The 24,936-nt window shown below is 40.9% G+C and overlaps 1 protein-coding gene across 7 annotated transcripts in view; it reads left to right on the top strand.

Annotated features, from left to right (window-relative positions):
- KMT2C (lysine methyltransferase 2C) overlaps positions 1 to 24,936 on the top strand; it is a 195,193-nt gene that overhangs the window by 6,326 nt on the left and 163,931 nt on the right. Inside the window, exon 1 of one of the 7 annotated variants that reach the window (XM_027727810.2) lies at positions 12,647 to 12,953. The exons of the other annotated variants lie outside the window; for them this stretch is intronic. The gene's annotated coding sequence lies outside the window, so the exon portion shown is untranslated. Of the gene's footprint in view, positions 1 to 12,646; positions 12,954 to 24,936 lie in introns of those variants that run through there. 7 annotated transcript variants of the gene reach the window in all.

Raw genomic sequence — 24,936 nt, 5'->3', positions numbered from 1 at the left:
AGTCTCCTGGTTGCTACTCTCTGAGCCATTTACACACCAGGCATCTCTTCATCCTGCATGCATCGACACAGGAGACTTTTTCCTGGTTTAAAACAATAAAACAGTTCAATTTTCTTGGCTTTGCTTGTGGATTTTTTTTCTTGTTAGCATGTTCAACTCCTACTAACTTCTTGTCATTGTTCTTTCATAAGATAAGTAATTGGAAATGGACATTTCTATTCTTTGCTGTAATTTTAGTTGAGAGATGGTTTTCCAAGGCAGTTGGCTTGCTGAGAATAGGTAAGCTCTCCCTTTCTCAGGGTGGAGTTGTTTTTTAACTCCTTGGCCCAGCTGTCCCACAGCAATATTGGGGGAGTAGCAAGGTCATGTATTACTAGGGAAAACAGAGTTTCCTTATCCATCACTGGTGATTGTTCCCTTACATTATTATGCAGTGAGGCTATGGAATTAACTTTTTAAGAAATGCTGTCATAGGTACACTAAAATGTTATTAACTGCTAAATAATTGAGCAACCAAGAACTTCGGGAAATAAATTTTCTCTTTCTATGTTTAATATATTTGATCACCAATTCATGCAATCTGCATGATTCATATAGTCTGCATAAATACAGAGAAGTAAGATTTTACTGCACCAAGTACTTTTTGCTAGTAACTTGCATTGAGTTCTACATTTTTTGTTTGTTTGTTTATTTTTTTTTTCACTAGAAGGATGGCCATTCCTTAATCAGTCAAAATAAGTTTGGGCACTTGCTTCAAGAGCTACATTGAGTAAGGTCTTCTAATAGCATTGGTGCTTTTGAAAGCAAATAAAAAGAAGTAGGAAACCCCTTAAAAATCTAGAAAAGTCATTACTTAGAGAAACATAGGCAGTGAGTGTATGGAGCACATCAGGTGGTTACTTTCCCCAAGCCCCATAAATCTTAGGCTGGTTCTGGTGGTGAAAAGGAGCAGCAGCGCTGCCCTCCCTCCCCTACCAGCTGTTTGTTCTGTCCCCTGTGCTGACCCAGGCATTTGTGGTGAGCTACGTTGGGAAACTGAGCTGGGTTAGGACTAACCTGGCAAAGAAACATGTTTGTGATAGCATGAGGGAGGAGGCCACAGCAAGGGCCAGGCTGTGGAGAGGCAGAGCTGCGGCTCTGGGCTGCACTGCCAGCCTGAAGTGGTGCCTGAGAAGGTAGAGCCTTGGTTGCCTGAAATTGGAGGGTGTTTGGTTCTCAGGCTGACTCCTTTGAGTTCTTCAATGTAGCAGCTGTTTCAGGAGATTGAGATTTTTACAGCCTGTAGTCATATATGCTGGCTAATTGGTTGTTTAAAAAAAATAAATAATGTTGAGAGGGTTCTTCACAGCAGATAGACAGAGGAGTTGTTCTCATCTCTCTTGCCCCAGACATGGGCATTGATTAAATAAGAAATTTCAGTTCTCACTTTGATCCTCAGAATCATTCTTAAATGGAATATTCAAAGTACCCTAAAATAACAGTGTAAGTAAAATGTTTTATGTTAGCAATAGTTTCTGGTATTCTTCTAAAAGCTCCTTCCTACAAGTATATCAATATATAGGCACTATAATAAAGTCACACAAGATCTTGCTTCTTTCAGAATATTCTTTCACATTTTTTGAAAGTATTTTTGTTAAATCACACATGCACCAAATCCTGTTGCCAGCCATTCCAGTATGAACTTCTAATTACTAATTTTCAGTGCTGTATTTATCAACACTCTAATTGCTGTTCTTGAAGAAACTCTTGGAAGCCCTACCAAACTAGGATGCCTCCCCCTCAGACTTTTGGCATTGAGCAGGGGGAGAAAAAGAGGCCTTTTTCTCTTCTGCTGCATCATTACTGAAAATAAATTCTTGCCAAAACCAGTTTTAATTAGGTTATCAGGAAAAAAAGAAATCAACTTTAGGAAAATTTACCAATTTTTTATTTTGCCTATTATATTTTTATTTTCCTTGGAGCATATGCAGTTGAGTCACTTGTATGGCACAATAAGATAATAGGAATTTTTGGTAGTGAAGCCGTGGTCTAAATGTTCTGTCTCTGCCACTAAACATTTGCTGACTTCTTAGGTGACTGTTTGGGAGTGACACGTGGAAGCCTTAGCTAATCCAGAATGACTTCTGGAACATCCCAGGGTTCATGGAACCAGGGATGTTCCAACAGTGGTGTCTGCCCTCCTGTCTTGGCTTGGAGTGAAGACTCTGCAGTGTTCTTAGGGAATGTTTTCTCAACAAAACAGGATAGGGTGGCTCCATATTGTTATTAATATAGGGAGGAGCAATTCTGTTTTAAAAATTGGGAGATTAGTAAGCCATTTCATAGAATATGAATTATATTGGTGTTTTGTTTTTTTTCTTTTCCTGGAGCGTGGAGTTCGGAAGCACAATGAAATTCTTTTAAATAAAATTAATATTTAGTTTTCTTATATCACCACAGATAAATGGAACTGTACAACCAAAAAAGACTTCGGGGTGATCTTGCTCATCCTTCTGTGTTGTGTATCTGTACCATTTCTGACAAGTGGTTCCACAACTTGTTTTTGAAGTATTTAGTGAGTGCAATTTCCCCTGTATCTCCAGGAAATTGGTTTCAGTAACTAATTTTGTAAAGTATAAAATAAATATTCTTTACTACTGATTAAGCTACTTTTGTCTTGTATTACTCACAGTTAAGACTCCACAGCTGAAATGGAAAACAATTTTTATGATAAACTTTTATTTATGAGGAGGTTGTCTCCTTTGTTCTGCACTGAACAAGCTTAACCTCTATTAGCAACATAATATTGATTTACCTGATTTGTCCTTTGAAAGATTGCTAATCTTTATTAAGTTTCACTTGGCTGATGTGAACCACTTTTCAATTTATCAGGATGATTTTTGTTCGCATCTTGCCCTGTAAAATATTCACAGCCTCAGCCATGTGTCAAATGCGGCTCTTCTGAGTGTGTGAATATCCACATGCAGGTCCTGGAGCAAGGGACTTTCTCGTGGTGTTCTCCCACCTTGATTGAAAAGAATTTGCGAATAAATACCCCTTGAGTGCTGTAGCTCTTTGTTGCCAGCCTCTCTCAGGGCATTTTCAGCCGGACTGTATTAGGGAAGATGATCATTCATAGCTTAGAGATTACTTCTCTCTGTTTCTGAAGCATTGTGTCAAATCCTTCCAGTCCTGCTGACTTGAATTTCCCTGATTATTTAGCCTAGCAACAAAATCAGTTTTTAGCTACAATAAATCTGTTTTATGAAGGCTGAAATTCAGAAAATGGCATTTGAGCCTGTTTTGTTATCCGTTTGTTCTTTTTTAACGCTGTTTGTACAGACTTTTGTGTTTTTCTTCTTACTTCTAAAATATTTCTGAAACTTTGTTTGCCTTTTATATTGCACAGTGGTAATACTGCATGCTGTGCTTTTATCTCCTCTGATTTTTATCCCTGACAATTTATGCTGTTCCTTTATATTCATTAAAATGCCCTTGTTTCCATTCCTAATATGATTCTTTCTAGTTTCAGACCCTTATTACTGGCTGCTTTTGATGCAGTCCGTATTGTTCATACTACATTTCCTATCTCTCCCCTGCTTTGGAATAGTTTGCCGTTGTGCAAATTCCAGTACAATAACTGCCAGTCCTCCTTTAAATCACAGTCTCAAGGGATTCTAGTAACAAGTTCAAAGAGTTTGTTTAAATTTGCTTTTCTTATTTCAGTTAATTGAAGATAAAAATTTGTTCTCCTTTCTGTACTGCTCTCACTTTCCCCCTTCCTTGGCACAGCGAGTGCTTCTTGTTACCACTTCCAGCCAAATCACTGTACACATTGAGATGTTTAAAATGGAGCCTGCCCTAATAGAGTGAAGTGTGAAGTAACTGCTCTTCTGGCACCCTCAACTTTGTGAAACAGTTGTCCTCAGCGTTTTCACAAACATGTTGGGCTGTTTTTTCTGTTATTTTGGTTTTCTATTAAACGTATGGATGATGAAGGCCTCCTCTTACCCTCAAGATACGTGCTCTGAAAGCTTCTGTTAGCTGATTCCAAAGACTTACCAGCTTCCCCAAATTTTTCTCTCCCAGCCTATCCAGTTCCTTATTCCCTGGTTCCCATTCCCTGTTGCTTATGTGTTGGTTTCTGCTCCAACTTTTTTCCTTCTCTGTTTTTTCCCCTCCTTGTAGTAAAAGCAAGTGAGTATTTTTTTTCTTACTGTGGCCCACTGAACTGCATGAGACTAGAACTTCACTTAGAAATGGGCCAGATGCTTTCCATTGTGAGGAAAGGCTTGGGAAAGGGAATTTTGAAATAAAATTCAAAGTAAAAATTGCTGCTCGTTTCAGTTCCCCTAAATTTTGCCATTTGTAAATAGGGCTAATTCATGACTGTTGCTTGTGTTTTGTATTGATGAGTGGCATGGCTGTAGCCAGCAATAGTGTTCTGGCACCTGAAGCGCTTGGCTTCTTGTCTGTGCTTGTGAGAAACCCGACAGGGAATGTTTGGAGTCACTGGTCACTGTTGTCCCCACTGTCAGATGATTCCAGCAGTTGCTCGGGCAGTTTTGCCCCAGACCTGCCACCACTTTGCCAAACAGTTCTCCAGGCTGGCCCAAGGTTTCATTTCGTGTGGGCCACACGTTGTTCCCAGCGTAGTTTGCATGTGGCTGCTTCGTGTGGGAGTTTGGGAATTAGATAGCAATGGATGGAGGCTGCTCAGTGCTGGTCGGCCTCAAGGCCAACATCATCAGCTAAGTTTAATTTACTGGTGTAACTACAGCCGGTGTTTTTGTTTTGTTGTTTGTTTGTTTGTTTGTTTGTTTGTTTTCTTTAAGAAGGAATTCAATGAATCTGATAGAATTGTCATCTGTTTTACTTCCAGCCTCCTGGGCAAACACTGTGCCACAGTTAATGTTCTCTAACCCATAGGGATGCAAGTTTAGGAAGAACAGCTCACAGCAGAATTGCTCTAGAGGGAGCAGAGAAGATGGGATGTACAAGCCATGAGGCTCTGGGAAATGCTGGCTTTCAGTGCTACTTCTGACACACAATGTTTCCAGGTTCACCTTTTGGGTAATTAACCCTGCGTCAGGCATCCTGGTAGAGAGTTGTACAAATGGAAGTGCAAAACAGATTCAGCAGGAATTCTAATTTATTTTTCTACCAATGTCTTTCAGAAACCCTTTAGGAGACAAGTGGGCCCAGAAATGGGAGGGTAACTCAAGAAATAAATGATCTGTAAGCAAGATTATTTAAAGAAATTATCCCTAAGGTCTTTCACGTAGCAGTAAGTGCTGTCTCATAGCTGACTATGCTGTTGCCTCTTTCTGTAAGGGAATGGGAGAGTATCCTTTGTCCTGTGGTGTGCTGTGAACAGCTTGGAGATACATTACTTTGTTACCAATATATTTGTTGGTAAAGAATAAATACAAAAACTTGGTAAATTGCCTCATATTTTGTGTGCTCTATATGTGATCTTCTCAGACAAGGCTATTCTGGTAGAACAGAACAGAGAAAGTACTGTTTGTGTGTGAACCTACTTTATGGACAAGCAGAAAATCTTGATCTCAAGGCTCGTTAACCAGACACTGTCAGTGGGGGTTTTAAATTACTGATAACTTAATGTAAATAAATATTTGTTTAGGAATATTTTCAGTTTACTTTTTTTGATTCATGTGTCTCTTTTTATTTTACTTGCTTTAGACTGTCTTGATAGGCAAAAAGAACCTGTTTTTAAATTGTTAGCTTGACCATGTTTTTTTAAAGCCTTTTTTTTAGACCAATGAGATTTTCTCGTCTATACTTAGTTAACGTGCTCACACTTAGAAAAAGTGAAGTCATAACTGTCTTGGACATGTTTAAACTTGTTGAGTTGAAGCTTCAGCTCTCAGCTATCCTGTATCTTCTCAAGTGCACTGTTTTCCTAGTGTAGTTAGAATTTGGGAAAGTATCGTGATAGGCGTTGGTTAGCGGGCCCCCTTTTTAATCTTATCTCAAGACTATCATGTTTTGTTAGATTGAAGTTGTTGGAGGTTTTTTCCTGCTTCTTGGCCTCTTTTAAAAACTCGCTTCATCTCCTATTTCTTTTTTTTTTTTTCCTTTTTGTCACCCAATATGTAGCCTGAGCTGAACCTGGGGAATATACAGTGACCACGTCATGTGGTGTGGGAGCATATTCCATAACAGCCATTAGTAATGGGCCTTGGGGACAGGGCAGAGACTGAATTCTAGCTCCTGTAGTCATGCCACCCAGGTTTATTTTCTAGGAGTACTGTGATGGTCTAGTTTCTGTCTGAATTGTTTTCTTTAAAAGCTTTAAAGGAATAATTATATTTATTTTACTATTTTAAAGGAGCTTACTCATGAATAGGAGGAGTAAGTGTACTCAAATTCTGCTGAAGTCTTTATGCTTAGTCAGAAGAGAGAGGGAGGTATCTCTGAAATGCAGTTTTGATGAAGTTGGGTCTGAGCGAGGGCCATCTAGTAGGAAATAGTAGACAAAGGTGTTTAGGTGTGATTTAGGCCATCTGAGTATCACCTTTATGCCCTGATCTCTGTTCTCTGTACGTGGCGTAATTTATTTCAAAGAGGGTCCCCCCATCAGATTTCAGCACTGTGTATAATTGCACAGCTATGTAAACAAGGAATTGAACTTCAAAATGTTTGTAAACCATTTTGGGAACTGACTCTGACCTGCTTAGAGCAGGAGGTTGAACTAACTGACCCCTGAAGTCTTTTTCAACTTGAGTTATTGTATGATCCTGTTCCGTGAGCAAGCCCTCTCATGGTCTTGTCCATTATTTATGTGGTACCCATTGCTTTTACACAGTGAATGATGTGTAATAACCTTTATTTTGTAGGTGTTTTCGTGTATTATTTCTTGAAAGAAAATAATTTACTAAATCTCTTTGTTTCATTGTCTGCATTCCTTATTCCCTTTGTCACCTGATACTTGCCTTATCTATTAATCTGTATGATTCCACATATTCTAAATAAATTATTTCTTCCTTACTATGTTGGGATTGTTTTTTGTCAGAAATGTGTCACTTGGCACTCCAGATTTTCTTTTTAAAGAGTATATTTGAAAGTTTATCTTCTAGAAAAGGGTAGGGCTATTTTGATTACTTTAAAGCAAATATGTTAGAATTTATTTTCTCATTGGATTTCCATCATGCACTGTTGAAAGCAGTTTTGTCCTGCCTGTGCTAGCAGCTAACAATGCATGTCAGTAGCAATGAGTCATTTTTTAATGGCTTGAGAGTGTTTAGTTATTGTCTGTGTGCTACCTCTTCTCTTTTTTGCATCTTCTTTTCAGCTTGTGGTCTTTTCATCCATATTGGTTTTTAGTCCTTTCTGAATTAATTCGCTCACCTTTTTATTTCTTTTTCTCATGAAGAAAATTTTCTTCAGGAACTGTAGTGATAGGACAAAGGGGAATGCCTTCAAAATGACAGAGGGCAGGTTTAGATCAGATGTTAGGAAGAAATCCTTTACTGTGAGGGTGATGAGACACTGGAACAGGCTACCCAGAGAGGTGGTGAGAGCCCCGTCCCTAGAAACATTCAAGGCCACGTTGGAAGGAGCTCTGAGCAACCTGGCCTAGAGGAAGGTGTCCCTGCCCGTGGCAGGGGGGTTGGAAATGGGTGATCTTTAAGGTCTCTCCAACCCAAACTATTCTGTGATTCTAAGGGATACTACATTATCATTTTAGTTATGGAACAGAGTTTACCACTGGCAGCACTCAGCAATGGTGTAAAACACACGGGTCATGAGACTCTGTCTCTTGTGCAGTGTTTCTCTAAGAAAGCACCTCGTGCTGTGCTGCTTCAATGCCAGGTAAAATAGCGCTGTTGGAAAAGCAAAGAGGTGACTAAGGAAATCTGATTCCCAGAGATAATGTGAAATTTGAAGACCTATATTTTTTTCTTTCAAATATTTTGGTTTTGAAATGCTTTTTAGCCTGATATAGCCTATGCTTCTCCATTGATATTGCCATTTGCCTTGTGGCACTGGACAGTGGTGACATTTTGTGAGTTCAAGCTCCCTTGTGAGATTTGTGCTGATGCTCTGCAGGTAAATATCAGCCATAGAGGCAAGAGGGGACACTGAGGCTTGTTCTGAAGGGTTTTTACCTCAAATTCATGTTCATCAGTCAATCAAATGTAGCAGTAGGCTTTGTCTGCTGTCTCTGTCACTGGGACAGTAGCCTTTGGCTGAAGCATGGAAAGACATCAGGGAAGAAGGACACCTTGAGCCTTTTGAGTTTTATTTGCCAAAACTTGTCAGTCAAAGCCATAATAAGAGACAGAATTTGATGTTTTCTATGTGGAAAGCTATTTCAATTACCTAACTTACATTACTGTTCAGATTTTATTTCTAAAAGCAAGCTTGCTAGATATGACATCTTAGATGTAATGGCTTTAAATCAAATTTATCATAGTATGTTAATGTGGGCATGTAGTTAATACACCAAATGTGTTTCTTGCTGTGTGACATGCTGCCAACCTATCCTGGGGTCCAGATATGATCTGGTTCATGCTCACAAGAAGAGAGAACAGGGAAGAGGAAATACACCATTTGGAACCACTTTGGAACCTTTATTTTTGTTTTTATTTCTTACTTCTAGCAATGGAATCTATCTCTAGAGACTTAGTACAGGTTAGAAACTAAGAACTTCCATACCTCTTCAAATGCAATAAAAAGAGAAGTCAGTCGTTTTCTGTTTAATCCTTTGGCATAGAAAGTGGAATTTACAGAGAAGCTGTAAACAGGAGAGGGTGGTTCGAGTTTCTATGTAGCATGGAAGCATAAAGGGGTGCTAGAAGGTAAAATGCCTTTACATTTCAGTAGGATTGCCATGCTAAGGGAAAATATTTGCATTTCCTTTTCTGATTGTTGTCCTTTTGTAGCTTGATACTTAGGGCTTAATCTCGAGTTGTTGTGATTATAATATAATATTCTTAAAAATCCGTTGATGATCTTGGACATAGATCAGCAGAAGTTAGGAAGAAGCAAATGTTTAAGACAGAGAAACACATTTTTGTGCTCTTAATATATCCATCTTTGTATGTTGTAAAATGAATGAAGTAACAAATCAGATGTATGACCTAGTAAGAGTAACCTAGTAATACTTCTGGAGTGAAGCCCATGTCTCTTATTTGTATATGTGTTGCACCTGAAATTCTGATTGGAATATATTGGAAGTGGTGACTTATGTGTTTCTGAATTTCTCTTGGTTGCTGTGAAGAAACATTCTCCAAAAGTTAGGAATTGTAAATAGGGCCTAATACAAAGAGATACTGTGTGGTTCACTCAATGTGTCTTGATTAACTCAAGAGTTGTATCCTTGAGTTAATCGATTTGAGCTTGGAAAAAAACAGTCTACCATATGTATAGACATAAGTTTTTATCTTAATCATTAAATCTATCACTTCTGTTGCTTACCAAAAAAAAGAAATCTGTCTTAGCAGAGGCGACTGATCCCATTTTCCCCATGTACATTTTCTTGGCAGAGGCATTGGCATTAAACAGTTCCTGCCTTGCCATCCCGGTGACACACGTTTGTGGAGACGTGTGAATCGGGGCAGGGAGTTGCTGCAGACAGAATTGCTTTGCCTTTTCTTGGTGTCCAGCCCCACTGCTTCTTGCTGGGTTACCCTGTAGCAGGATCAGTCCATGAGTCTGGTTCATAACATGATCCAACACACAGGTGAACGGGAACAGTTTGGAGGCTGGGAAGAAGAGGTGTGGGGTGGGAACAGCTTCAGTTAGAACTGCTGCCCAAGTTGTGCCTTTAGCTCCTTGTGGAATCCTACTGAGTGCAACTTATGGGTAGTTTGTGTGGTGTCAACATGACTGGTGTTTGGACCATGTCTGACTGCGCTGTAGTAAAATTACACTTTGTCCTTCCTAAGATTTTCATGGTAATTAATGTTCTTTTACAGTAAAAGAACTAAATCTCGCCTCTGATGTGATGGAAAATGCATCTCTGTTCAAAACTCTGGGGAAGAAGGCGGCCAGCTAATATGGCTTCATACCTGTTAGCTTGCATCTTGGATCACATGAACAGCAGGGAAAAGTACTGAGAGTAATTTAATATTATTATTTTAACCAGCTATTATTAAATTACAACTTGTCTTGTTTGTGCTAACATACTTAAACTTGTCAGGTGACCCATTACCTGATATGTTAAAACCTGCATTTTTTAATGGAGTGTAACATTTGAAAATATCTGCAGGTTTGAGGTACAGCAGCACAAACAGCCCTGTGAATTGATGTAGCCTCAGTCGTGCTGCTGGGGTGTCACCTCAGACAGTACTGCAGCCAGGGTTGGAGTGGAAGCTTATCAAAATAGGCTGTTGTGGGATAGATGACACACTGTAAACTTGGTGCTCCAGCCTTGCTTAACCCACTGAGTCTAAACAGAAAAACTCATTTTATTTAATACAGTTTGGGAGATCCACAGCTTCTATCTGCTGTTTGGTATCTCCTTTGGTTTAAGAGGAGCTTAATCTCAGAATAACTCATTAGAAAAATGTTTAAACTCTGGATGTCCAAGAGGGACTTGTCCTGGTTGAACCCAAAGGGCTGTTGAGTGCCAAAGGGAATAGGCAAAGTGATTAATGTTTCAGTAGTGGCTTCGCAATTCACCACTTGTTGGTTGGACCAAAGCAACCCACCCTTACTGCAAAATAAACCCCTGACATTTACCATCTCTGCTAAGGTTTAGACTAACATATTTAACCTCCTCATTGCAGCAGACTGAGTGTGCTCATACGTGTGGTTACAGAGATGTGCTGATAAGCTGTAGCTTGATAGCTCCTTGTAGCCAAATATATTTGTGTCCGTACCTGTACTAACATGGCACAATGGCTCTTATACAATAGTTACTTGTTTCAGAGTAAACACCTGGAGATTTTTTCATGTGAGTGCTTTCTTTTTAAAATTTTATCTTCGTCTCTGCAGAATTGGTTTGATAAAAACTTTCCTGTAGGCCAGGCACCTGGAGTGTGTTTCAGCTGGAAATGTAAGGAGAGGGAGTATTGGTCCACTCCCTCTACCTGGATAGATCCTGCTGTGTGAATCAGTGTGGGAATTTGGGCTTATTTTGTTCTCAGAAGTGAGATGGTCTTTTTTAAGCTCCTCGTTGCATTTATTGAGAATGTCTCTAACCAGTACTGATAAGGCAATACTGAACTTACTTGCTTGTCCACAACAGAGGATGCCCAAGGTTAAGTATGTCCAGTTGCAGCTCAGTGTGACAGAAGAGAATTTGATAAAAAAAAGTACTAAGATGAGTGAGAAAGTAGACATAATACATGGTCTTACTTCTGTTTGTCAGACCAGTCACATTATTGTTGTCAATGTGTCAACCTGTGTCTTGCAGATGTCTGATACCTAAACAAATTTTAAGAAAAGCTTAAGATTGACAGAAGCAAAGCATTACACAACAGCTGCTTCAGGGTTTTTGCGTGAAGGGAAGTTGAACAAAGGCAGTTATGTTACTACTCAAATTGGCAGACCGATTGGTTTGCAAGTATCTATCAATACCAGTGAAGTGACACTTGCGTAATGTTTTCTTGATTTGTTTTTCTCTCTAGAGGAGAAGAAGAAAATTGGCAGGGAGCATTTGAAGGATTAGGAAAGAGCCGTTTGTAGATGGACATTTGTCAAGTTTTGCTTTCTTAGCTCGTGCGATCCAGATTCTTTTGGAGAAGTGTAGAGCAGCCTGAAAAATGTTGGGGGGGGAGGAAGGAAAGCTAAATCACAAAATACTAACGAAAACCACAATACTAAAGCACAACTTTCACCTCAACATGCCGAAGAACTTCTTTACATTGAGGGTGTCAGAGCGCTGGAACAGGCTGCCCAGGGAGGTCGTGGAGTCTCCCTCTCTGGAGACAGTCCAAACCCACCTGGACACGTTCCTGTGTCACCTGCCTTGGCAGGGGGAGTTGGGCTGGATGATCTCCAGAGGTCCAACCCTTGCAACCTTAACGATTCTGTGGGGGGGAAAAAATAATAAAAGAAAAAAAAGGCGACCCCGAAGTCCCATCTTAATCTTCAGGGGTGAAACCCTGGTTTTCCCGGAGCAGCCCCAGGAGCCGAGGAGGGGCCGCCGGGGAAGCGGCCGGCGTCGTCTATGGAAACGTAACTTTTGGCTGCGCCGCTTTGTTAAATGGAAAAGTGCGGGCGTGGGGGGAAGGGAGGGAGGGAGCGGGAGCGCTCGGGAGGCGCTCCCGGGCAGGGGCTGCGGGAGGCCCGGCCGCGGCCGCCGCGGGCCGTGCGGGGCCCCGCGGGGTGCGGGGCGGGGGCCGGGCCGGGGGCGCCGCGGGCGGGGGCGCTGCGGGCGGGGGCGCTGCGCCTCAGGCGGCCGCCGCTCCGCCTCCCGAGCGCGGGCGGCCCCGCTCCTGCCGCAGCGCTCCGGTCCGCACATTGGCGGCGCCCGGCTGCGTCGGATCTACTTTCTCTCTCTCTCTCCCTTGGCTCTTTTTTTTTTTTTTTTTTTTTTCCCTCCTCTTTTTTTTTTTCTCCCACCCCCCCCTTCCCCTCCCCTTCCCCCCCCCCCCCCCCCACCCCCCCCCCCGCTCCCCTCCCCCTCCCTCCCTGCCTCCTCCTCCGCCGGCGGCCCCAGCCTGGTTCGGGGAGGATCCCGGAGCCGAAGTTCCGCGGCGATCGGGGCTGTGGCGCATCGCTCCCCGGCGGCGCCGCCATGGGGGGGGCCCTGTAGAGCCGCCCGAGGCCCCGGGGCAGCGGCCGGGGGAGCTGCGAGCGAGCGGCACGAACATGGCAGACCGCGGGCACTGCTGAGCATCACCGCCGTCCCCGCTCCGCGCCGCGCTCGGGCCCTGACATGTAAATAACTTCTCTTCCCTCCGGATCCGCGCCGGTGCCAGCCCCTCCATTTTCCAGAGGGGGATTTGCGAGCGGTTCCGCGGCGCTGGGCGATGTCGCGCAGAGCCGGCTCGCCGGGGGTGAGTACGGCGGGCGCTGAACTTCTTTGTATCGGAGGGCAGGCGGTGACAGCGGGGAAGGGGCTCCCCCGGGGACGGGGGGACCCGCCGGGACCGGGCGGAAAACTTGGCGCCGCTGACACACTGGGAGAGCGAATTCGACGCCGTTTGGTCAAAAAAAAAAAGAAAAAAATAAAACCACCAACCCCCCCCCCCCCCCAAAAAAAAAAAAAAATAAAAAAATAAAACCAACCGGACCCGAGTCCAGACGTGGGTGTAAGAGGTTCAAGTTACACGCTCGCTGGATAATCCTCGGCCGTTTGCTAAATAAAAATAAGAAAAAGGAGGGTGGGTGGGTGGGAGAAACAGCCACAAAAGCCCCGCTCCATCTGACCCGGGCATCCGGTCATCGCTGCCCTGGGTACACCTACACACGTGTGCCCGCACGGACGCGCTCATATTCTTTAAAAAATAGGACTTTTTATGGTTATCTATAGCACAACTGTTATTTTTTTCCCCTTTTTAATTTTTTTTTTTTTATCACTTTCACTTCCTGATGTAAATTCTGGACTGATGGAAAATTGAGATAGGATTCCTTTTCCTGTAATATTTTGAAGTATTCTGTACACACTATTTTTTGAGGAGTGTGCCATTTTAATTTCACATGGTTTCAAAGCATGTACCTTTATAGTGTTAATTTTAGGTGATCCTCCCAGCTGCCTTTATCTGTAGTTCTCAACTGAAAGAAAAATAAAAACACTTTTAAAAATATACTGTATTTCTAGCGCATAATGCATGGTCAGGCCATCCTATATGATGATTTTTGTATGAGCAGTGAGCAAATAGGTCATAAGTCAAAGTAAGTGTTATGTAACTGGCTGGCTTTAACAAACTTGGTACAAACTGTAAAGAAAAAAAGTATTTTTTTTTTGTTTGGACAATATGAGAAGCTGGCTATCTCTTTTTCCAGTGGGAACTTTGTAGCAGGTTGATTTAAAGAAAACAACCAAACAACAAAACAACCTATGCTTTCAAAATATGAACCAGTTTGTGTAGTGTTTTGTATTTTTCTGAAAAACTGGTTTAGTCTTGTGTGTAATTCTGGATACTAAACACGAGGTACTCACCAGTGAATCATTAGTTAACACTGTAACCAGATTCTTACATAATTGAAAAACGTTCCTGAGTTAGTGTATTTTATTATTTAACTTCACTGTTTTCTCTAATAGCTTTATTTGGCATAGAGTTGCTGAAAGAACTGAGGATCAGTATGAAAATGATTTTGGGCTTTTTCATCTGAAGAAGTAAAGCAGCAGTGGGTTCATACTCCTCTGGCAAAACTGAAACAACTAGGCAGACATTTACAGATTCTCAGTGACTCTGTACAATGCTGTGTATTGAAGTACACACAGCTACTACGCTGGAGGTTGCATGGAGGGGTCTTTGTGCTGTCTGTACATCATGGTGATGGTATTCCGTGGTGTTTGATGTTCCTGCACAATAAAATACACTCGCTGCAGAAAATAACTGCAGCTCCCAGAATGTTCAGTGCAGATATTTTAACCATCTACTTGTAAGACAGAGGCAGGGGACGAGACAGACTTTTCTCAGTGCTGTGGGATCTATGTGAGCCGTTCAGTAACTTCACTGATGACTACTGCACATTTATTTTTAAACTATTTGGTTATGCATCCTTTACTGCTTTGTTGTAAATGGCCTTTCTTTTGACAATAACTTGGAGCTTGAGCATCTGTAGTTTTTAATTGCTTGCCTCACTTTCAGGTAGTCTTTGTAGACTGTGTTACGACTCTACTCTTCTTTTGTTTTATCTGTTATGTGCGAAGTAATACCTAATATTCTGTCAGCAATAAATCCAGATGCTTTTAGGGCAAAATACTCTTTTTTTGTTTGCTTGTTTGAATTGTTATTTAATTTTGGTATAATTATTTTGTCAGACTCCGTACTCAGTTGACTTATACCCTTTTTTTCCCTATTTTTTCCCTATTTTTTCCTTGCCTGTTTTTTTCTTATTTTCTTCTCTATTTTTCTTTCCCAAGCAGAAACTCCTGCAGAGTTTTGGCAAAATGTTCTTTGAGAGTTGTTTGTTTTTTTTTTTTTGGAGGGGGGTAGCATTATTGTAATTTACATAATATACCAGTAGAAAGTAGTTGCATCATGTACAGTTTCTTAATGCGACCGTTCAATGGACTTGCCTGAAAATGATCTCTTAAGGGTAAATGGCTGAGCAAAAATTAAAAGCAGCCATGTATTTATTTCTGCTTTTGTTTCAGGCTAAAAGGACCATTCAGCATGTGCTTTACAGGGTATTTCCAGACTGAAATTTATTCAGCTATTTAAAAATAATGGTAAAAGGATTCTTTTATCATCACTGCTTTCAAATCTCACAGTTTTGCAATTCTGGTTTCCTGTTCTCCGAAGTGTGGATAGAAAACTCTTAGTGTGGAGGAGTATATACTTTGTATACCATTTAGTATAAAGTAGGCAGCCCAAGAAGAAGAGGGACTGGCTCTGGAATGTTGTCAAAAGCACTCTCTAAACAAGCTGAAAGATACTTTTTTGTTTTATTTGGGCTGTTCCAATTTTAGTAATTACTAAGGCTTCTGGAAGCTCTGGGACATAGCATGTTTGCAGAAAGAAGTATTAAAAACCAATTTGACAGTGGGCCTTTAGCTAGTCTTTTATAATTCTGTCTTTCCTCTGTGAAATCCTTTTGGCATGTTGTGGTTCTCTGGCAGCATCCCAGCATGTGATATCACAGATATCAGATGTCTTCTTGCGATTCATGGCATTTGCTGTGCCACAGTGGTGCTCCCTGGGATGGCTTAGGTGAACCAGGAAATGTCACGGGAATTCGGTAGGGAAAGCTGCGTGGTGGAGAAACAGTCACGTGGCTCAGGGAATAGGTGAGCACCTTCTGTTTGAGAGTGTTCACATCTTTGTGTTTGGTAATCTGATGGGGAATGTGTTCAGCAAACAGATGTGTCTTTTAGTGGTCTTTACAGATTTTTTTTTCCTGACGTCTCAGATATAGATGCATATCAAAATGAGTGGCAAAACATCACAGTCAAGCTTTGCCCTTTGGAAATATCTCTGATTAAAAAAATGGAGCATAATTATACATGGCCTTGTTAGGATTTATTTTCATCTTGAACTTGAGGTCCAATGCCAGCCATAAGCACAGATGATATCACACATATAGAGGATATTTGACTCCTCCATAAGATCTATTGGAAGTTAGTCATAGCACACTGTATTTCTGTCTGTCTCTTCGGTGAAAGTCTCCCTCTTGTCTGTATTCACTGGTGAAATGGTAAGCACTAAGTTGTGGCTTGTGATGATGGTAGCATAGCTAGAAAATAAAAGATTCTACGCTGGCTACTTTGTCCCATGTTTTCATACTGGTTTCCAAGCATTGAAAGGTGAATTCTTGAGGAACATTGCTTAATTAGACACAGAAGATGAAGGCATAGAAAAGAATCTGCTTGTGTATTTGTTTATTTAGTCAGGACTTGCAGTTCTTGGGTATAATTCAGTTTCAGGAATGAATTCTTTGTTTTAGATGGAGCTCAATGTGTTCCTCCTAACCACAAACACTTCCATGTTGTTGTTACTCCAGATCTCCCTTTCTCTTTTTATTTTTTTTTCCTTATCTCTGTTTTTAATTTCTGGGCCCCAAATGTCCCAGTGGTGTAAAAAGACAGTGTAGATGGCTTTTGGAAAACTCTGTTTGGGAAGAAGTGCATGAGAGAGCAGGTTATTATTGCCTGATTTATGGTTTGGCTTCTGCCCCAACCAGCTTACAATCTAATACTTTTGCCCCCTCTTAGCATCTAACATCAGGTGCCATAGAGAAAAATGGGACAAACTCTGAAGAGGGCAGTTATGGGAGTAATCATTCTGTGGGAGATCTGTTTGAGGTGGGATTAGACCAGGAGGAAAGGGAGCTGTGTTTTTCCCAGAATTCAGAAAACCTCGAGCGGAATTCTTATTTATGCTTATAGTTCTGCAGAAATCTGCCTTCTTTGAATCAAATGACTTGTGAAGATACTGAGTTTGACGGAATTTGAAGGCTTTTTCCAAGCATGAGGAACAGGGTGAAAAGATCTGATGTATTTGGCAGAACAAAGAGGATGGGGCGGGGGGAAGGGATGGGATGGATGGGACTATACAAGGATGGCATAGCAGGAGCAATAAGAAGGACTAAGGCTGAAGCTTTATTTGCCCTTATGCTTGAGCGAGGTGGTTTTGTCAGCACAGTTTTGTAGCACCATTGAGAATGAGTTTAGCAAGCAAGAAGGTGGTCAAGGAGGGTGATGAGGGAATGAATGAGTCTAGAATATTTTCTAATATTTTCAAAAGTTACTTGATCTGGGTCAAGTAATAGGTGTTGTCACTGCCAAGTCAGCCTTGCCTTGTGTACAGAAGGTTTAGTCGCAGTCGTGGCAGTCGTCATTCAGTGTGTGTTCAGAACTGTCATAAAATGGAGGTTGGGGTTGAGCAGTAAGTACTCTATTAACCTTTGACAGTCTGTTCTCATTTCAAAAATTTGACATTGGCTTTGCAATATTTTAGCAGAAGGCTAATTGCACATAAGAAGGGGCACAGAAGCAAGGTAGAGGGCTTTTGGAAGAACTGTGCATTTGCAGTACTCAAAAAAGAGGAATCCAGAGTTACAGGAACATAATCTTTAAGGCAGATGGGATAGAGAGAACGAGGAGCATGGTCTTCAGTCTTTTTCTTTCACCTTAATCCACCTCGGTGCAGTTGCTCACAGGCAAGCAGTGTTTATTCTTATGTGTATTTAGTCATCTTTTCCCTTCCATTTATCCCTTGTCATCTTTGTTTTCACCTTGTTAAAGGAAGTCAAGATTTTTAATTTAAGAAAAATAAACAGTTTAAAGAGCGATATAAGGACAGTGTTATGCATCTCCAGAAATAGCAACTATCACAACTCGAAGTCTTGCTCTTGGAAGACAAGACTAATGGCGAGGAAATCTGGAAGGTTTCTGAGGTGGTTTGTATGGATCAGGGTGCAGTCTTGCATTAATTTTTGAAACTGGGCTGGGGAGAGGATTCTGGCCTGTATATTTTGTTTAGTTTATATATCAGTCGACAAAAGGTAAAACAGTTAAATGCATCCTTTTTTTCCCCTGATATATTTGTCTTCGGGTAGTAAAATCCACCTACAATGATGTAAAATGTTAGGCTGTGAGGAGTTGGTAAGCCAATTATTTTTTTTCTTCCATTTTTCAGAAATGCATGTAGCTCTTGAATCTGTCTTGATGGCCATGGTTCAGTTACTGAGATGGTTGTGTCACTTTTCTGTAGAAAGTTTTGGAATCCTGGAGCTGAATCAGTGAATAGCTATTATTTTAGGCAGTTCTATTGCTTCCCTTGGGGATGTTTTGAAATCAGTTGACTCCTGTTTGGTGTGTTACCGGAAAGTCAGAGTTTCTGGACTGTGCTGTACATCCAGGGATTGCTCTGGCCAGTTGTGACATCCTCTGCATTTGCCCCTCTTGATGAAGGTGGTTGGCTGCTGTTTTCTCTGGTGATAGCTGAGAGAAATAAAGGCTAAGGGGAGGTAGTTCCCCTGACCAGTGATAGACCTACACAGAATTCACATGTAAACCATCCTATATTATATTTATTTCTTTCCTTATGGCTGCCTAATCTTCAACGTCTTCTGCTGCCAGCTTCACCAGTACTACAGAGGAGTTTTCATTATTGATGCCTCTGGACCTCCAAATAAAGAACTGCCAGTGAATAAGTACTGTATGGATTCATTTAATTATTAATCAGCATGATAGGGTATTCTGTAAGGTACACAATTCCGTTTCAAAGACAACTGAAGTCAATAGAAAGTTTTCCATTGAAATAAAATAGTCATGAGAGTAAACACTAATCAGTACAAGTAAGAATTCGATAATCCAGACTGTTGTGTATCTACTGTTTTGAATAGTGCTAACTGATTGCTGCTCTGCACGATCAAAAAGTGTGGGGAACAGGATGCTTTAGAAAAAAAAACAAACCAGGCATTGCAGAATAGTTTTTCATTCTTCAGATTTCAAGAAAATGTGAGAACAGTTTTCTGTCAACTTAGATTCTGTGAAACAGTGCTAAGCTGAAATCATAACAATTATAAATTGCATAAACTTTTTGTCGATTTCTGTATTATTCTTTTACTGGCCAGTTAGTCATGTTTTATTCCCACTGCTTTCCAGAGACTGACAAGAATCACAGTTGAGTGCAAAGGAAAAAAAAGGGGGGGCAGTTCTAGGCCACTCACAGAGAACTGGGTGTCTTTGATTGTATTCTTCCTGAGCTAGATGTGTATGTCATGGCCCTGAGACCCAGCCTACCATCTGATACACAGTTTAATCAAACACAATCAGCATCTGAAAAACTGATAGTATGTGTTAAATTTTATCAGAGCGATGTAGGGCTGAATAATCTTGCACAAAGGACTCCACATCCTGTCCTTGCACTTCTCACCATCTCCTGTGCCAGAAGTTTCAGGCCAGGAAGCAAATAAAGAAGAGCTGCTCAGTTGGCTCTCCTGGTAAGTAATATATATTTGTAGGTGAAGAGTAAGAGACTTTTTCTGGGGAAGGCTGTCTTGAAGGTCTCCTTTGTAATGGAAAAGTCTGTGATGGTTGTGGTCTCTTTACCAGGTTATAAGAGCAATTTTTTCTGACTGTTCTGTAGCATCTTCTGAGTGGGAAATTATTTGTGAGGAATTTGAAAGATGTGCTGTAGTGGTATAGTTAAAGGCAGAAAAGCAGTGGTGGTTGTGTTATGTCTCTTAAGGATCTAAGAGAAGCAAGGATGAGGGGGAGTGGTTGCATTTTATGTAAAGCTGTTGTAACTGGACAAAACAGATGAAGCTTTCAGGCACACATAGGGAAAAAACGTGCTGTTTTTTTCACAGAGTGCCCAGCTGCCCCATAAACACATAGTGTCAGTACAACTGGAGTCCAAAATCAATTTGCAGTGGTTGCAACTCATAATGAAAGAAGACATATCTTGAAATAATCTCTCCTGTAATCTCCTCTCCAGTCCTTCCAACAGCCTCCTAAGCCTGCTAAACTCATCAGAAGCAAACTTTCTGCAGATCACCCTATACCCACATTGTACCTGAGCAGCAAAAGTGAAATGTGCTGACAGAACTCCATGCTACCCCAGTACATGCACTCCAGGACAGAACCACCCAGATCATGGGATTCTGCATAACACACTTTGTCTTTTACTAGGTTTCCTCAGGAACATTCACCACATCCTTATGGAAAGTGGATGGATGAAATTAAGCAACTTTTAGGAATGAGGATGAACCTGCCTGCAGTCAATGAACACTAACTGTTTTTCATAAAACTCCTTCCTTGACTCTTTGGTCCTGGCATTTGAAGATACATGCCAAATTTCCTCAGAAAGATAAACCTGAGTGCCAAAAATCAGGACTTGGGGGATGGCTCAAGTCATGAACCTGACAAATTGACAAATGACAAAATACAGTCATACTTTACTGTCTTCCTTGCACCCCTTCTCTAAACCTTACTGCTTTGTCTTCTGCAGATAATAAATTACTCCTTATTCCATCTCTTTTCCTCAGGAGCCAACCACCTTCAGAGCTTTCCCTCAGCCCTCTCTCTACAAGCAGAGTCCACCTGTCTTCTCAGATAGGTTCACAGCTTTAACTTTGAAGACTGGAGAATCTGCATAACATTCAAATAACAGCTTTTTGTTCAGGAGCTTATTTGTTACTTAACTATATTACTTGATCCGGAGGGGGGCAGAATAGCCTTGCACAAATCTCTCTTGGTAGTCTTTAACTGACAACAAGAAGCAAAAAATTATAAATTTCTATAAAAGGTAAGGTCAGAATGCTCATGGATTGGATATTATTTCAAATTAGAAGATAACAGCAAAATGTCATCTCACTTTCTTCAGTGGCATGACACATGGTGCTTAGGTTATTTCTGGGGCTGTGCAAGGAATTTGGTGACTTAGGAGAATCCACTGAGCTGCCAGAAGAGCTTTGTGTTGCTTAAATACAAGAAAAATAGTTGTTTCTTGACTGTGAAAGCATCTTGTGAAAAAGCATAGTTGTGAGACATGAAGCTTGCTGTTCTTGAGGTTATTTTTTACTGTGGTAGATAATGGCCCGACTAAGGGATAAGGTATATGATCTTTTCAATACAATATGGACAAAGATCCTAATAAGCCACCTGCTGAATGGGAAGGTATATAGGATGCTTGTGCATTTTCTTTGCTTCCCCACCCCCTTGCTTCCCACCATGCAGAAGTGATTCTCTGTGAGGCCACATTAGGGCCTCTGGACGTCAGAAATCAGGAACCAGTCTTTTAGAGGAATGAAACTTTTATAAACCACGAAAGGCTGCATAATTATGTGTTCGCTGTTCAGAGTTCAGGGTGTTGAATGCAAAGGCTGGAGATGAAGTTCAGTGTTGTTAAAGATCAGTCTTTATGTGTGACAGTAATTTGGGCGATATGATGAGATTTGTTGGTTCAGAGTCTGTCTGTGAGATAATTTGGAGAAATTATCCATTTCACAACAGCAGCTGTGCTGGGTCAGACCAGAGATCTGGATGTTCCATCATCGTGTTTCCTGCAGTGGTTGACAGGAGATGCCTTGGAAAGAAAATAAGAAAAAAAGAGTAATTTTGTAATGATACTTCCACAAACCACTGACTGCGGAATGTTGGGAAAGAACTGTGGGATTTCTGGAGTCAAGGGTGGTATTGCTATGTTAGATCTCTTGAGCATTAGACTTCTCCTTTGTATGTGTCCAGCTTCTCCTCAATCACACAAACTTGCAACATGCTGAGCATGGGGTACCACAGTTTAACTACATGTTGTGAGCAGAACTGTGGCCTTTTACTTGGGGTTTTCTTGTATCTTCTACCTACCAGCATCAGTGCTATGTAGTAAGTGTTGGAAGAGACAGTAAATGCTAATTTTGTGATCACCTTTTCAATGTCAATTGGAATTATAATTATCAAGATGCATGAAAATGTATGTGTGAGAAAAACAGGGTTTATACTTTCCAAAGAGGTTCACGAATACCAAAGACCTGGTTGAGAGCACTAGGGTACAACAGTGAAATTTTATTTAAACTGGAAAAAATTCGTGTGTGTGTGTCTAACAGGACTGCTTTTTGAAGGCAGTAAGAGACAAACAGACTCCAAAAGCAGGATTTCTGGAGTGTTAACAAGTTTTGCTGTGGTTCTTAGGGCAGTAAATTTTTTGACCTAAGGAATCATGGGATCTCATTTTCTGATGTTAAATGTCTGTTATGTAGCTTAGGATTTGATTCATTCTATTAGTTAAATAATATTTGTATTTGGATAATGAACCTGTTTTTAATGTAGCATAAATTGACTTAATTATTCTGTGTAATATGTCTCCTGATAGAACTGGTTGTTAGTGAGTTAAGGTTTCACACTTGATCATGCTGATGTCTGTGGATCTACAGATCTTTAAAACCCCCAGTGTATTAATGCTGTTATCAACCAAAGCTGCTGCAGCAGCTTTATTTATTTTTCCTTCCTCAAGGGTACTGTAGTGGCCAGTTTGAGCATTAGCCACCAAATGCCAAGGTGGCTGTAGAGTAACTGCAGCAGCATTTCAGTATCTAATGGACCAGGTCACGTGCAAAGCCTCATTAAAATATGATTAAAGTATCCCCTTTTGTTTGCTCCATGGAGCCAAGCCCACGCTTTGCTCTGGACCCTCCATTATGTTTGTGCCGTGTGCTTTGAAATGTCTCTTGTTTGTGAGGCTGGTTGTTCACCCCCCAAACCCCCCAGCCCTGCCCAAACCTGCTGCCAAAGATGCAGCTGGCTTTGCTTATTCCTCCCTCCTCTTCCATCCACCGATGATTAAATGCGAGTAAGTGAAAATGGTGTCTGCTTTCATTTAAACAAATATGAAATATGAAGCTTCTGTTGTTGTCTGGGGGCGTCTCCTGTTTTCCTATACCTCTTCTTTTTAACTACTGAAGGCTGGGGTGGGTTTCTTTTTGTTTGCTTGGGGTTTTTTTCTGGTGTTTAATTAATAAACTAGTCTTACAGTTAAAGAACCAGCATAAATTATATTGGTAATTTGCCATGGCCACCTGTGGTAGTACATAAATAATGAGAGAATAACAAAAACTTAGGACTAAATTAAAAAATAAAAAGGATTTAGTTATGCTTTCTAAGACAAGCCTTCATAGCTCGTCTGGAAGTAGAAAAAAATGGGCTGTTCTTTTGCTTTATTTTTTTTGTGGAACATGGAAATCAGTATGCTTTAAGCTCAAAGACTCATAGCATGAATCCACAAATTTAATTTGTATCTTTGATCAGTTACAGCCTTGACAGTACCTGTGGACAGCATAAACTTAGGAGAAACATGGTGTAGTTGATCAAACCCTATGATCAGTGTAAATGACTGGAGAGGGACATCACACTTCTTGTTGGAATTTGAGCAAAGGAAGAGTATTATTTCCAAATCAACATGTTGCAGAGGAAGAAGGGGTAGCAAATGCTATATGAGTTCTTAGATCTGGCTTTTCTTTTGACACTCTGTGGAATCAGATGATTTGGCACTTGTAACTACTGTGGGTAAGAGGCGTTTATAAGAAATAAAATAGAATGTATATGTGGCAGTGGTGGGGGAGGCGTCTGTTCTGAAAACATCTGAGATGCTGGAAAGCGTGTCCCCAGTGGGAAAGAGAAATTGCATAGCTGGCACTGAGGCTCGCTTCTTATGCTTATGTGGCCATATTTAGAAAAGGATCAACACTAGGAGCTGAATTATTAGAGAAGTGAGTGACTGAGGGATTGAACATAAAGGAAATTATTTCTATCTTGCTCGTTTGTTTGAGTTTGGCCAGACGATGCTGTGGGAGGGCTGCAAACTCCAGACTTGCTGCCTGTGTGGAGTCAGTCTGGAGATGGGTTTCGGGAGGTAAGTGCCTGTTTGAGTTGGAGCTCTGCAGCTGCTGTTACCTGGGTTTTTAGGTGGCTGCTTTCTCCCTGCAGGTGGGAGATGAGCAGGAAGGAACAAAAATGGTCCTCTTGACTTGGAAAAATCTTGGAAGACCCAGCCCAGCACTTCATGGAGCGAGGTGCAGGCTGCTCTTACTGTATGTAGCCCTGTAGGAGGCTTCTGGTTTCAGTACATCTTGCAAATATTCATGTGTGTAAGTAAAGCAAACAACAGCCAATTAAGAACAAAAAAACCCAAAAACAAACCACATTTCAAAGAAGTTCTGTGTATAAAAAAAGATGTCTTATTAACAAATATTTGACAGTACAGTAACATAGTTCATCACACTTATTTGCATCGATGTGGCAGTTTTAGTTTATTGTGGTTTTGTTGCAGTACAACATATTATCTAAATAAATTAATTTGAGGGGGGTATTAAAACAGTGCTTTTAAGGAGAAAGCCAGGAGGAATGCTTTCAAAGTTTTTAGGAGCAGTTAAACTACCCTCCCCCTGCTTTTTTTTTTCTTTTATTTTAAGAAGTGGTTCTTTTTGTTACAGTCATCAAGTCTCATTTTGAAAGACTTATTTTTCTGGTTTTGGCAAAATAGTTGATCAGCACGACTGGCAAGGAACTTCCATGGAGCAACAAAGAATTTCTGTGCAGCTAAAAACTGTGTTTGAGGCCATCTTGGAGCACTTTGTGAGCTAGAGTAGAAACTCTCTGTGTAAGAAAAGCCATTCAAGTTAAGTTGCACGTTTTCCTCTCCAAAATTAGCATACCAGAATACTTCATTGCGGAGTGTTTAGAATACTTTGTACAAGAACTAACAGTAAGTTGAAGATTGCTAACTGAGGGTTTGTAATGATGCCAACTGACTTTTTTTTTTTTTTAATGAAAGCTTTGTATACATAACAGGATGAGTCATCACTGGAGAGTTCTGAAAGTGTTTGGCATCCTGAAGAATCCTTTTGTGTGTCTCTGCCGCACAAAAA

The sequence above is a fragment of the Pipra filicauda genome, unplaced genomic scaffold (genome assembly GCF_003945595.2).
Source record: "Pipra filicauda isolate LSUMZ 115617 unplaced genomic scaffold, ASM394559v2 scaffold1_size10287979_pilon, whole genome shotgun sequence".
In the NCBI taxonomy this organism is placed as follows: domain Eukaryota; kingdom Metazoa; phylum Chordata; class Aves; order Passeriformes; family Pipridae; genus Pipra; species Pipra filicauda.
This window is presented reverse-complemented; position numbering and strand designations above follow the sequence as displayed.